The following is a 14,874-nucleotide window of genomic DNA, read 5'->3' as shown; positions in this document are numbered from 1 at the left end:
TTTAGGTCAAACCTCAGTTTTGGAATTAACCAAGAAATGAGAAATGTTGTAAATGTAATGTAAAACAAGTACTAATACCTTGTTGTAAGGATGTTTGTATCCTTATATGCGAAGGTATAGATGTTGTTGTATGTTGTATGTTGTATGTTGTAATATGTGGTCTCCTCTTCAATGGTTGAATCCTTGTCTTGAATGCAACACTTAGCCTTGAATGGAGACTTAGAATGATCAATTGCTTGAAGGAATGCTCGAATGTTTGAATGCTTGAATATCGTTTCCACGTCTTGTACACATATGTCCTTCCTCCTTTTTGAGAGGGGAAATGTAGTTTATATACTTGCCAATTAGGGTTAAAAGACTGATTTTCCCGACCTTAGGCTGACCAGGAAATGTTATTTTCCAAATTGCAAACAAAAAGGCCCGAAGTCCCATAGGAGACCGGGCCCAAAATAGGGCCAAGGACCAGGGCGCTGGGCGCCATGGTCCTGGGGGACCAGGGCGCTGGGTGCCCTGGTCCTGAAGGACCAGGGCGTTGGGCAATCTAGTCCCACCTCCCGGGATAGCAGGGTGCAAGGAGGGATCAAGCAGGGTGCTGGAAAAATGCAGTTTTTGGTGTCGTGAACAAGTTTCGGGGTCTCCATTCAGGTTCAGTGTTGCGTCGCCATCGTGAAGACCCAAATGCGGTCGAAATTGCAAGTGTCACAATTTTATGATGCTACAATATGTATGTTATAAAAGGTTCAAATCTTGTTACCGACAGAACACTGATTCACCCCCCCCGCCCTCTCAGTGTTCTTGGGTTCTTTGTATTCCAACACTTCCGAAGTTATGAAACCTACTAGCCCTATGTGCAAAGAATGTCACTTAGGGAAACAAACCAAGAACTCTTTCAAGAGTAAGAAGCATTTTTCAAATGGATTATTGGATCTTGTGCATACTGATTTGTGTTGACCTTCTAGAGTTAGAAGCTTGCAAGGATACATATATTTCATGTTGGTGATTGATGACTATTCAAGGATGATGTGGGTCACTTTCTTAAGGGAGAAGTCTGAAGCTCTAGAGAAATTCAATATTTTCAAAGCTATGGTTAAGAATGAGATAGGTTTGAAACTGAAGTGTCTGAGATCTGATAGAGGTGGTGAATTCACTTCCAATGAGTTTAATGCATTTTGTGAAGAACATGGGATAAGAAGATAGTTTTATGCTCTGAGAACCCCTCAGCAAAATGGAGTTGTGGAAAGGAAGAACAAAACCATTCAAGAAGCTTCTAGAACCATGATGTTGGAAGGAAATATTCCACATGTCTATTGGAGAGAAGTTGTGAGTACTGTTGTTTATACTCTTAACCAGGTCCATATCAAAGGTGATACCGGTAAGAATCCTTATGAATTATGGTTTGGTCATGCTTCTACTATTAAATATTTGAAAATTTTTGGAAGTAAATGTTATATCATGAGGGATAAAGATCTAGGAAAGTTTTATGCTAGATGTGATGAAGGAATATTTCTTTGTTATTCTAATAAAAGAAAGGCCTATCAATGTTATAACAAGAGACTAGGGAAGATAGTTGAGAGTGAAAATGCCAGGGTTGATGAAAGAAATTTGAGATATTACAGATATTATGGATATGATTCATATAATCAAAGTGATAGTGAAAACAAAGGGAAGCACCCTCAAAGTCAGAACCAAGTTCAGATCATTCCAGTGAATCTAGTGAATCAAGGGGAAGGAACTAGTGCAAGTACAAAAGAAAGAACTCAAGAGTTTGAAATTCAAGAAAATACTAAGAATCCTAGGTATGTAAGATTGAATCATTCTAAAAATTAGACCATAGAAGATAGAAATAAAGGTGTTCAAACGAGAAGAAGAATTGTTGAAGAATGGGTTGTATTGTTTGATTTCCAAGATTGAACCTAAGGATGTGAATGAAGTATGTAAATATAAACATTGGGTAAAAGAAATGGAAGAAGAATTAAATTAGATTTAAAAGAACAATACATAGATTCTTATTCCCAAACCTAAAAAACAAAAATATAATTGGAACCAAATGGGTCTTCTAGAACAAATTAAATGAGCAAGGTGAAGTTGTTAGGAACAAAGAAAGTCTTGTGTGTAGAGGATATTGTCAAATGGAAGGAATTGATTTTGAAGACTTTTATTTCTAGTGGCAAGGATTGAAGATGTTAGATTGTTTCTTTCTTATGTTGCTTACAAAAATTTCAAAGTCTATCAAATGGATGTGAAGTCAACATTCCTAAAAGAAGAGGTGTATATAGAGAAACCAGATGGATTTCTATTGACTGATCAAAGTGATATGGTTTGTCTGTTGAAGAAAGCATTGTATGGATTGAAGCAAGTGCCAAGAGCATGGTATGCTTGATTGGATAAGTATTTGTTGAAGCTAGGATTCAACAAAGGTACTGCTGATAGTAATTTGTATTTCAAAATTGATTATGATAACATTTTGATTGTTGAAGTTTTTCTTAATGATATAATCTTTGGAGGGAAAGATAATTTTTGCAAAGAGTTTTCTAATGAAATGTGGAATGAATTTGAGATGTCATGATTGGAGAAATGAAATATTTTTTGGGTTTGCAAATTTCTCAGTTAGAAAAATGAATCATTATATCCTAGTCCAAGTATGTAAAAGAGTTATTGATTAAGTTTGGTTTGGATGATACAAAGCCAACTGGAACTCCTATGGTGACTAGATATAAGATGACTAAGGATGATGATTCCCCTAAATAAAATTAGACCAGATACAGATCTATGATTAGTGGATTACTTTATTTGATTCAGACTAGGCCTAATATCATGAATGTCATTTGTCTTGTTGCTAGATTTCAAGATGATCCTATGGAATCTCATGTTGTGGCTCTTAAAAGAATTTTCAGATATTTGAAAGGAACAGTTGATTTTGGCCTATGGTATTCTAAAGATGATGATTTTACTTGGAGTGGTTTTACTAATATTGATTGGATAGGAGATGTGGAATGATAGAAAGAGAGCTAGTGGTGGTGCATTTTTCTTGGGAAAAAGGTTGGTTTCTTGGCTGAGTAAAAATCAGATTTCAATTTCTCTATTTACTGTAGAGATAGAATATATAGTTGTTGCTAACAATTGTACATACTTGGTATGGATGAAGTATATGTTGAATGAAATCCGAGTAGTGTATGATCAGCCTATTGCTATCTATTGTGACAATTAAAGTGCAATTAACATTTCTAAGAATCTGGTGTTGCATTCAAATACTAAGCATATATCAATCAAGTTTCACTTTTTGAGAGATAAGGTCAATGAGAAGGAAGTCAAATTGGAGTATGTTCCTACAAAGGAACATACTGTAGACATTTTCATGAGGCCTTTGCCTAAGGATACTTTTGAGTATCTCAAAGAGAAGATAGGGGTGATTTCCCCTCCTGATCAGAACTAAGATGCATTGTCATGCATCAATCTGATGCATTTCACAGTCATATCTTGTGATCTAGATTGATGAGTGGAGGATTCTATTCAGGGGGAGTAGTCAGTGAGTCAGTTTTGTGGTTTTGATTGAAAATATGCCTTTAGCATTGATGTCAAAGGGGGAGAGAGTCATGTGAAAAACCAAATGGGGGAGAGAGTTTTGGGAGAGAGAGAGTCATGAGGAGAGATTTTCTATTTCTTTGTCCTTGATTTTTTTTCACCATATGTTTTCATCAATGCCAAAGGGGGAGATTGTTGGGTGTTTGAGGAGATTGTTGGAGATTGTTGGTAGTATGCTGCAAATATGTGCTTGAGAGATATCCAAGAAATGTGTTGTCATTGATGTCAATATATTTCTCTATTTGTGACAGTGATGCAATGAAGTTTAGCGAGTTAGCTTGTTCAATATGGTGATGATTAGAGTTTGCGGATTAAACGTTTGTAGAGGATTTCTTATAGATGATTCAGTGCAATTTTCAGAGGTCTACATGAACATTTGAGTAAGTTATGGATATTTGTTTTGTGGATGGTTTCTAGTTGTTCAATGATGATAGTGTTCAGTTTTTTGATCTGCATTGCTCCACATTGTAATATCTTGATCTATGGATCCAGAGGAATGTTTGGAATGTTGATGTGTATCTTCAATTCAAGTGGTTCATTATTTGGAGATCCACAAGTTATTTTTCAAGGTTGACAATCATTGCAGTTAGTATTCTTGAGGTTTGATATAATGATGATGTGATTCTAGTAATTTGTGTTAATGTGGATGTTGATATGGTAATTCACGATTCTTGTGGATGTTTCTAGATTATCTTCCTTTTGTGTTAGTGGTTCGTATTGATCATTGAACTTATGATTGATGATTTTTCTCTGATGCGTTAGTGTTCTTCATGTTTTTGGCTGATAGGATGTTTTTAGCATGTTGTGGATGTTTGATGCATAACTTTGTTGGCGTTGTGTTGTCATTGATGTCAACCGATATATGCTTGCGATCGGTATGGGAGATTGATGTACAATGTTGTCATTAATGCATACCAAAAATGGTTTCATTGATGTCAACTAGCATAGTAGGTCACCGGTAAGGAAGATAATGTCATCTAGCATAATGATCATTGGAGTCACCAATACAAGTTAGTGTTGGCTTTTGTTGAAGACAAGTACCAAAGACCGATATGGTATGATGACTAGTAAAGTAATGTGTTGGCATTGAAATGTTGCCAACTGGTAAGCATGTGTCTGGTAAGACTACAGAATGAACACACCACTAGTATACTAGCATGATGCCATCTAGCAGGACTCACAATGGATGAAGAAGATATCACACGTTGAAGATATGACTGATAGAGAATGCCCAACCAGATGATATGTGCATGTTTGAAGATATGCCTTCTCGAACAACGAAGTCCTATTGGTGCATTGTCGGATGCAGATTGCAAGGATCCACTCCCACTGGTAAGTGGAGCTTATCTCCTATTATGCATGGAATGCATCATAGTCCTTCGAGATAAGACAAAAGATTAGAAGGTAGGTGATTGAAGGCTCACACTGGATGATGAAACACTAAGTTTCCTTAGGTGCATGAAATCAAAGATATGCATCGGATCAGCTAGGTAGGCATTTTGAGCTAATGGGAAAAAGAGGAAGAGTAAAGGAGTGATGGGTTTTTCATATTAATAAACTAGTTGAGATGATGTCTGGGTTGATGTAGATAAAGGAAATGGTGAATAGTTGTAGACATAGGATGTTGCCAGAATAAAGATGGAGTTTGGTGCCATCAGTGTGCATGGTATGTTACCAGTATACATGCAGAAGACTCTACCAGTATAGATGTCCATTGGTAAAGCTGACAAAGTGACAAGTGAAGAGCTCTTGTCTGATGAAGTTGAGTATACTATGGTTTAGCATGTGAAGTGACCAGTTTAGGTGTTCCATTAGAAGAGCAAAAGAGTGCAAGTTTGAAGGAAGACCGGTTAGGGTATAACCGACATGGTTAGAGAACCGATAGATGAACCTGATTATGTAATGATCAATGACAGAGTCCAAACCAAAATGATGAGTGAGAAGAGGTGGATGCCGATAGAGATGCCACATGGAGTCCAACTATCAAACCAATGGACCTTGCATTTTTGGTGAGGTAGGTAGTGACTAGTCGACATTAATATCGATAGCATGAATCACAGGTCGAGAGTAGAAGGGTGTGGCTTGAGACTGATGAGAGGACATAGATCTAATTTAGTGTCTTCATGATCAAGGCAGAGTATATAGGTGTTGATCAGGGTAGGTGAAGCTATTTGCATGATCACTTCATAGGTGATTGACAAGTGTAGACCAAAATAGGTGTCGTGTTTGTCAAATATGGCAAAGGTGTTATGGACACAGCAAGATTGGCCGAGTGATTGATCTATTGTAGGTGATCAATCTCTGGAAAGAGATCTGATTGCATTTGGTTTGCTTTGAGGTCGATGAAGGAACCCTAGTGTGCCAGAAGTTTGAATGTCATTTTGACTGGAAGGTATAGTATAAATGTGCAGATTGAAGACTAGATATATTGCTGCTACATGGGAGAGTAAAGTCAGTGAAGGGAGTAATAACTAGAGAGTTAATCAGTCAAGTACTCATCGACAAGGAGATTAAGTGTGTGAGAGAGAACCGATTAGAAGAGTTCAATCAATGAGGGTAAGGTAACTGGTAGACTATCATTGAGTCTGATAGTGAAGTGCATCGGTGGTGATTGAACTGACAAAGAAGATTATAGAGAAGAGAAGAGCAGAGTAAGAATCTATGAAGAATCGGTAAGCTGAGAAATGGTAGTGATCAAATAGCAGAGAACTACCAGAGTGAAGAAGATCGGTGGTGGATAGCAGTAGTGTGTTAGAGAGCAGAGAACTAGTAGAGAGTAGAGTAACGACAAAGAAGAGGTAGAGGTTGAACCGGTAAGGTTGCAGCAAAGAAGAAGGATTGCAGAGGTTATATAACTCATTTGTAACTGGAAAATTACTTTTGTATTTGATATATGATATTGTAATCACTGAGTTGGAGCTTTGTGCAGGGGTTGGTGCTCCTTGGGCTGGTGTGCTAAAATCAAGGGTTGGTGCTCCTTGGGTTGGTGCCCTCAAATCAGGGGTGGTGCCCTAAATGTTGTAACAAAATTTTTCCTTATGAGGCTGGATTGGAGCAGTAGACTCCAATAGAATTTCTCATCGAGGTTTTTCCCATGTTGGGTTTTCCTTGTACATCTAGTGTTATGTGATGTTCCTTTTTTGTGTGGTTGTATTTGTGTCATCCTCCTATCTAACCAGTATGTGTGCTTTATGTTAGATTTGCTAATCGGTATACACTCATAGGATAGGAATAGGTAAAGTTTGGAAACCACTGATTCACCCCCCCTCTCAGTGGCATCTTGTGTTCAACAATTGGTATAAGAGCATAGGTTCCCGGTTGATAAACTTTCTCCAGCTTGGGTAGATTCTGGTATTTGAACACAATGATTTGTTTAGTGTCACCACCTACTCCAATGTTTGATGGTTTAAAATTTTCTATTTTGAGTTGTAGAATGGAATTTTACCTATCCTCTCTAGGGAATGATGTGTGGATGTTGGTTGTAAATGGCTGCCCTAGTAAAGTCAGTCCTCCCACCGGTCCTCAAGCAGAAAGATGATATGAGTGCACTGTTGAATCCATAAATGTTATACTCAGTGGGATATTTGGTGATGTTTCTTCACATGTGGATAGATGAAAATAAGCAAAGAGTTTGTGGGATAGGTTGAAGAAGCTTTATGGCAATGAAACTAGCATTGTAGAACTGGTTTATGGAAGCAAGAAGATCAATGAAAAAAAACATGTGCAGATGATGAAGATAGATCAACCAACTATTGTAGCAAAAATGATGAAGAAGGAACCCACCTTTTCATTGCTCAAGACACAGAAAGTGATGAGCACACATTAGAAGGTGACAATACAGATGAATCTCCCCGACAAGATGTGTTTGGGAGTGATAGTGAAGATGAAGCCAAAGTTGATCTTGAATGTGAACTGGTAAGTGCACTAGAGGAGTTGCAAAATGTTAGAAATGAATTTAAGAGGTACAAAGATTCAGTTCATGAAGAATGCAATAGGTTGAGAACATGCCTTGAAGAATCAAATAATAATATCTAGATATTGACATCTCAATTAGAAGAGGCAAAAGGAATGACTAGTGAATTGAAATCAATCTTTGATGCCAAGGAAAGAAGATGTGAGGAGCTACAGATAGAAGTGGAGACAAAGGACAAAGAATGTCAGGACCTACAAGGAAAAATGGAGAGCATCAGGGAAGACCTTGAGAAGTGTCAAAATGAGCTCAAGGTAAGGATCCGATATGGTGGCAGCACTAGGCCTTGGACAAAATGTTGAGTAAACAAAAGCACTCCAAGGATACCAAAGGATTAGGATATGTTTTTGGTGAATGCTCCACAAGTGAGGATGTCCCTCACAAGGACATTCAGTTTGTCTCCTCTAATGGAGATAACAAGGTTCAGACCTTCACAATCTGAAGTGCACCAAGAAAGAAGGTTGACCTAACTACAACCTATGAGTACATGAGGCTAAAGATGAAGATTGGTGCAATAAGAAGAAATAATGCAGATCCTAAAGGAAAAAGAAATCTGAGAGAAGATAGGTTCACTCAAAACAAGAATACAAGATGAAAGCCTAAAAGATCCCACACCCACGCAAGACAAAGAGATGCTGGACCCTGGAGAAGTAGAGGTGAAGAAGCCAAACCAGTAAGATCACCTCATGTTTGGCATAATGAGTTTATAAGTAATAATTCTCCATTCTCCGGTTACTATTTTTCTTGTAAAGGATAAGGCCATAGGGCAGAGGAATGCAAAATGATGTCTAGGAATAAAAAATGTATTTCTTAGGAATAGTAATTTAGTTTGTAAGAGAAGTAATGCATATGGCCATAGTATGTCAAGATATAGAAATATGCATAGATCTACTCCTATGCATAATAAGAAGAGTCCATTTACTTCCTTAAGAAATGTAAACTATGTATGTTATAACTACAATGGACTTGGCCATAGAAGTCATGAATGTAAGAACAGGAAAATTCAATCACATGACAACCAGTATAGAAGCTATTCTCAACATGGAAATGGATATAGAGCATATGGAGGTCAAAGACCTGCATGGAAACAAAAGAAAAATGTCCCTGCAGGATCAGGAGGTCCATTGGTTCCGATAGTCGATTATAATAGCATGACCAGAAGGAGATGGTCTAACCGGTTTTTCAAAAGGTCCTCCGATCATGCATTTGGCATGAACACCATTTGCTTCTACAAAAATACTTCTGGTCATGATGCAAAATCTGTTAGAGAAAGGAAAAATTGACAAAATAAGGTAAGACCTGCTCCCAAGACTAAAAATGGGAACAAGAGTAAAGTCAAGTAGGTATGGAGGAAGAAGCCATAAGATGCAACCATGGACCGACACTGTGCATTGATCTCCTAAGTCTTAAAGGATATGTAGGACCTTAGGGGGAGTAGTACATTGACCATATCATTCATCCCCTTAGTGGAGAGGACATGTCAAAAGACAAGCTACTACTAGTAAGAAGGAAGAAAATGAGATGGCAAGTGTGTGTAGTGGTTGCCTTGGCTACACACCTACAGATGAGACATGGATCATTACTGCATGTGTTAGTGGATGGATAATTTACAATAGGGATCAAAAGAAATTGACACAAGAAGACAGGAGTTAGAGAAAGATGCTCCGGTAGAGATGATGGATTGAGATAGGAAATCAGTGTGTGCAGTATATTACCAGTATGGATACTAACTTGTATTGAAGGTTATGTAAGTCAATGAGGTCTAGGATCACTGCAATAACTCTGGTTGCATGGATTGAAGTGATTATGTCTTAGACGGTATTGGAAAAGTCCTGAAAGACATATGTTGGCCCGATAGTAGATCTTGTATGCATGCATCCTTTGTGTGCTAACCAGTTTGATATGTGGCATGATAGTGATGTAGTATGGCATTGTGTTCATATAAGATCATGTCATGAGCTATGGTGGACTTAATAGAGCTAAAAGATCATCAATTGATCACATATGTAGAGCTCAATCGGTATAAGGTGCATTTTGGAAAACCAGTTTAGAACCTAACAGGCAAAGATGACTCGAGATCTATGACTTAGGGGGTGTTCACAGCCACATTTCCTAATTGCTATCAGACATGTTGGACACAAGGGGAGTGTAAGTTGTTAGGATAACCTGTGAACAACTGAGAGGGGGGGGGGTTGAATTAGTTGTTGACAAATTATATCATTTAAATCCACTTAATAACCTTTAACTAGATTAAGTACCGGTAAAGCAGAAACAAATACCAGTAAACAATGCAACTTAACAATTAAATAGATAATCAATGCAAAGAAACCATACCACATAACACTATGATTAGTACATGGAAAACCCAGAAAGGGAGAAACCATGGTGGGAAGCCTACCCACAGTCAGATGATACTTCTGCAGAAATTATGTTTTACAATGAGGGGCTTGCACATGTAGGAAGGCACACTGCCTAGAGCATACTACTCATTACAAAAGAGTCTCACTAACTACAGAGGTTAAACCACCTCAAGATATATGGAAAACAATCTAGAATAATGAACTGCCAGAGATAGCATCTACATGCCTGATTACAGTCCCGATTAAGCTCAATACTGGAGGCCTTTGACCTCTTCCTTAATCCCAATTCGATCACCTATGATCGATCAAATATCCTTTACATATGACATTACATTCCATGACCATGAACACATTATTACAATGAGATCTCACATCATTTTATACCAACCCTAAGGCCAAAACTAATTAGGTCAGCCACCTACAAGATATTACAATAAGATCATTACATAAATCCATATTACAATGATATGCCATGTCGGCTTAAGACCAAAACAACAATAACCAATCCATAGATCATCTCAAAACATCTCGGTAATGTGTAGAGTACACATTAACATGATACCGGTCCATAACCTAGATAGGTACTGGGCCTATTCTAGGTCCACCATGCCAAAGAAATGTCTTCAAGCAGTTAAAGCATGATCAAGGAACATCTTCAACATCCTAAAATCCATCTAGAAGCCACACCAACACCACTTATGCATCCTATCAAGATTCCTCGTTAAAAGCTCTATCGGTTAAACCTTAAACCAATGTTGGTAAGGGTTTACAAGAGTGTATGATAGCATCCGATTACCATGTCAATACCAATTGACCAAAACATGCTCAAGGAACATGTAACACATGAAATCAAACATACTCCATTTATCCAAACATGCTAGAAGTGTCCAATAGATAGTCTCTTCTTTCGGTAACACTAGTTCTTCTACAGGTAACCAAAACCTATCTACTGGTAACTAACCATAATAGTTAGTGTTGACATCAATGACAAAACATCAATCCAACACATACTCAATTCATCCATAATGCCAATAATCTCTCCCTTTGGCATTGATGGCAACACTAGATGTGAAAAACATCTAAGTACCAAGAAATGCCAAACAAGTCTCCCCCTGTGGAAGACAACCAACAATATCAGTAACTCTCCCCCTAATGTATACAACTCCCTTTTATTTATTTATTTTTCACATCAATATTTGTCCCCGTTTGACATCAATGCCATAAATGTGACAAAAATATCAAAGTAAGAATATAAACCTCTAAATCTCAAAGTTGACTACTCCCCCTGAGTAGTAGCAACACTCATTAGTGTTAGAATGAATAATGTCTTTGATAATGCATGTCAGAATGATGAAAAAATGTATCAATCAAGTCTTTGCCGAAGGGGCATAAACCCCTAACCTGTCTCTCAAATACTCAAATGATTTCTTAGATAATGGTTTAGTGAATATATCTGCAATCTATTCTTTAGTGTTCATATAAACCAATTTGACTTCCTTTCCTTCTACCTTGTCCTTCAGAAAGTTATACTTTATTGATATATGCTTTTAGTCTTAGAGTGAAATACTAGATTTTTAGACATGTCAATAGTTGCAGAGTTATCACAATAGATAACTGCAGGTTCACTACAATTTACCTTGATATCCTTCAACTTTTGCTTCATCCACAAGACATGAGTGCAATTAGTTGTTGCTGCAACATATTCAACTTCTACAGTAGATAAAGAAATGCATAACTATTTTTTACTGATCCATGAAACCAATTTCTTTCCAAGAAATAAAGCTCCACCAGAAGTGCTCTTCCTGTCATCAATATCTCCTGCCCAGTCTGAGTCACTATATGCACATAAAGTGAAATCATCATTTTTAGAATACCATAAACCATATTTTGTTGTTCCTTGCAAATACCCGAATATCCTCTTTACTGCACATTCCTGATTTTGTTTAGGATTACTTTGATATCCTTAAACAATACTTACTGCATTCACATTATATGGTCTAGTCTGAGTTAGATATAATAGACCACCAATCATAAACTTATACCTTGTCAGATTTACCAGTGTAGAAGTATCCTTGATAGATAATTTCTCACTTGTCACCATAGGAGTACTTACCAGTTTGGAATTATCCATACCAAACTTCTTCAGCAATTCACTCAGATACTTAGTTTGACAGATAAAAATTCCTTTGTCAGTTTGAGTAATCTGCAAACTTAAGAAAAATCTCATCTCACCAATCATGGATATTTCAAATTCATTCTTCATATTGTTAGCAAATTCCATGCATAATTTATCTTCTCCTCCAAAAATGATATCATCAACAAATACTTCAATAATCAGAATATCATCATTAGTGATCTTATAATATAAATTACCATCAGCATTGCGTTTAGTAAAGCCAAGCTTCAAAAGATATTTATCCAACCTTTCATACCAAGCTTTAGGAACTTGTTTCAATCCATATAAAGCTTTCTTCAATCTGCAAACCATATCTTTATCGTTTGTAAGTGAAAATCCACTAGGTTGCTTAATATATACTTCTTCCTCAAGTTCACCATTCAAAAATGCACATTTAACATCCATTTGATAAACCTTATAGTTCTTATAAGCTACATAGGCAAGAAATAGTCTAACAACTTCAATTCTAGCTACAGGTGCAAATGTCTCACCGTAATCAATTCCTTCCATTTGAGAATATCCTTTACAAACCAATCTAGCCTTTTTCCTTACAACTTGACCATCCTCATTCAGTTTATTCCTAAAAACCCATTTAGTTCCAATAAGATTCTTATTTTTAGGTCGGGGAACTAAAGACCAAGTCTCATTTTTCTCTATCTGATCTAATTCATCTTCCATAGCTTTTAACCAATGTTTATCCTTACAAGCTCAATAACAGTTGTCAGTTCAACTTGAGAAATAAGAAATACCTCTTCATTTGCCAATATTCTTCTTGTCATAACTCCCTTGTTCCTATCTCCAATAATTTGATCTTTAGAATTATTTAATCTTACATACCTTTGTGTCTTCTGAACTTTAGGTTCACTACTCTGATCATCAGTCACAGTTGAATTTTTTGATTGTGTCGGTGTAACTGTCTCAGTTTCCTACACTGGTTGTGGTATTGTCGATTCAGTTATGATCATTTCTATTATCGGTTCCCTGTCATATGATATAGATTAATTTTTGTACTGCTCATCCACTTTAACATTAGCACTCTCCACAAATTTCTACAATCTTTTGTTATAGCATCTATATGCTTTACTTTGAATTGAATAACCAAGAAATATCCCTTCATCACATCTAGGATCAAACTTTCCAATTGAATCATCTCTTTTGATATAGCATTTACTTTCAAAAATTCTAAAATATTTAACAGTAGGTGTATGTCCAAACCATAATTCATAAGGGGTCTTACTGGTTTCACCTTTGATGTAAACTCTGTTGAATGTGTAGATTGTTGTACTCACTGCTTCTCTCTAGTAGATGTGAGGCAATTTGGCTTCCATCATCATAGATCTTGCTGCATCCAAAATGGTTATGTTCTTTCTTTCCACTACTCCATTTTGCTGAGGATTCTGAGGTGCAGATAACTGTCTCCTAATTCCATTTGTCTCATAGTAACTGTTAAATTCATGAGAAGTGAACTCACCACCTTGATCTGATCTTAGACATTTGGTTTTCAATCCAGTTTCTATTTCAACTTTTGCTTTAAAGATCTTGAATTTCTCAAAGGCTTCAGACTTCTCCCTAAGAAAATTCACCCACATCATCCTAGAATAGTCATCAATAATCAACATGAAATACCTATCATGTTAAAAGCTTCTAGTCCTTGCTGGACCACATAAGTCAGTGTGAATCAAATCAAGTACATCATTAGATTTATCATGTATTCTCTTAAAAGAAGTTCTAACTTGCTTTCCCATTTGACATTCCTTACATACCGAATTATGAGGCTTCATAATCTTAGATATATCTCTAACTGCCTTAGTTGAACTGATCTTAACAATACAATCAAAATTAACATGACACAACCTCTTATGCCATAACCAACTCTCAACAATATGAGCAATCAAACATGTCTTATTACCAGTGTTTAAGTGAAAGATATTACCTCCAGTCTAAATACCGGTTTCAATCTCCAAACCGATCTTGTTAATGATTTTGCATTTTCTATCTTTAAACTGAACTTGGAAACCCTTGTCCACCAATTGACCAACACTCAAAATATTATGCTTTAAAATTTCTACGTAATAGACATTATCAGTGTTATGCTTGACATCCAAAGAAATAATACCTCTACCTTTGATCATACATGATTTTTCATCTCCAAATCTGACTTGACCACCATTGTATTCTTGCAGTAAAAGAAATTTTCTCTTATCACCAGTCATATGATGTTATCATCCACTATCAATTACCCATTCATCCTTATCTTCAAATTTTGCTGCCAGGGCCTTTTATTCATTTTTGATAGCCGATTCTAGTTCATCCTCCTTTAAAGCAAGAACACCCATTCCTTTCCATTACCATATCCACTAGCAAAGACTTCTGCTGGTTCATCTCCAGAGTCATCACTTACTCCTTCCTCATCTGCTATGTAGCATTGTTTACTTTTCTTGAATCTATATCTGTTCTAGTTAGGCTTAAATGATTTTTTTAACTCTTTCCTCAAATCTTCCATTCCTTTTAGGACATCTAGATGCAAAATGACCAATATTATTACATTCAAAACATTTAAAAGGCGCTTTTCCTTTGTACTTACTTCCTATCGGACCTTTAGGTACTCTTCTAGCAAATAAGGCTTCAAGTTGCTCAAACTCTTCATCCTCTTTCCTCATGTCTTCCAATTCTTTTACATATAGGACTTTTCAAACACTTTTTCCAATGGATGATGATGATGATGATGCATGAAAGGTAGGTTCAAATTTAATAGCTCCAGAAGATCCAAATTCTTCAAGCTCAAA

Source organism: Cryptomeria japonica, chromosome 6 (genome assembly GCF_030272615.1).
Source record: "Cryptomeria japonica chromosome 6, Sugi_1.0, whole genome shotgun sequence".
NCBI lineage: Eukaryota > Viridiplantae > Streptophyta > Pinopsida > Cupressales > Cupressaceae > Cryptomeria > Cryptomeria japonica.
The sequence above is the reverse complement of the archived record's forward strand: the minus strand, read 5'-3'. Positions refer to the sequence as shown.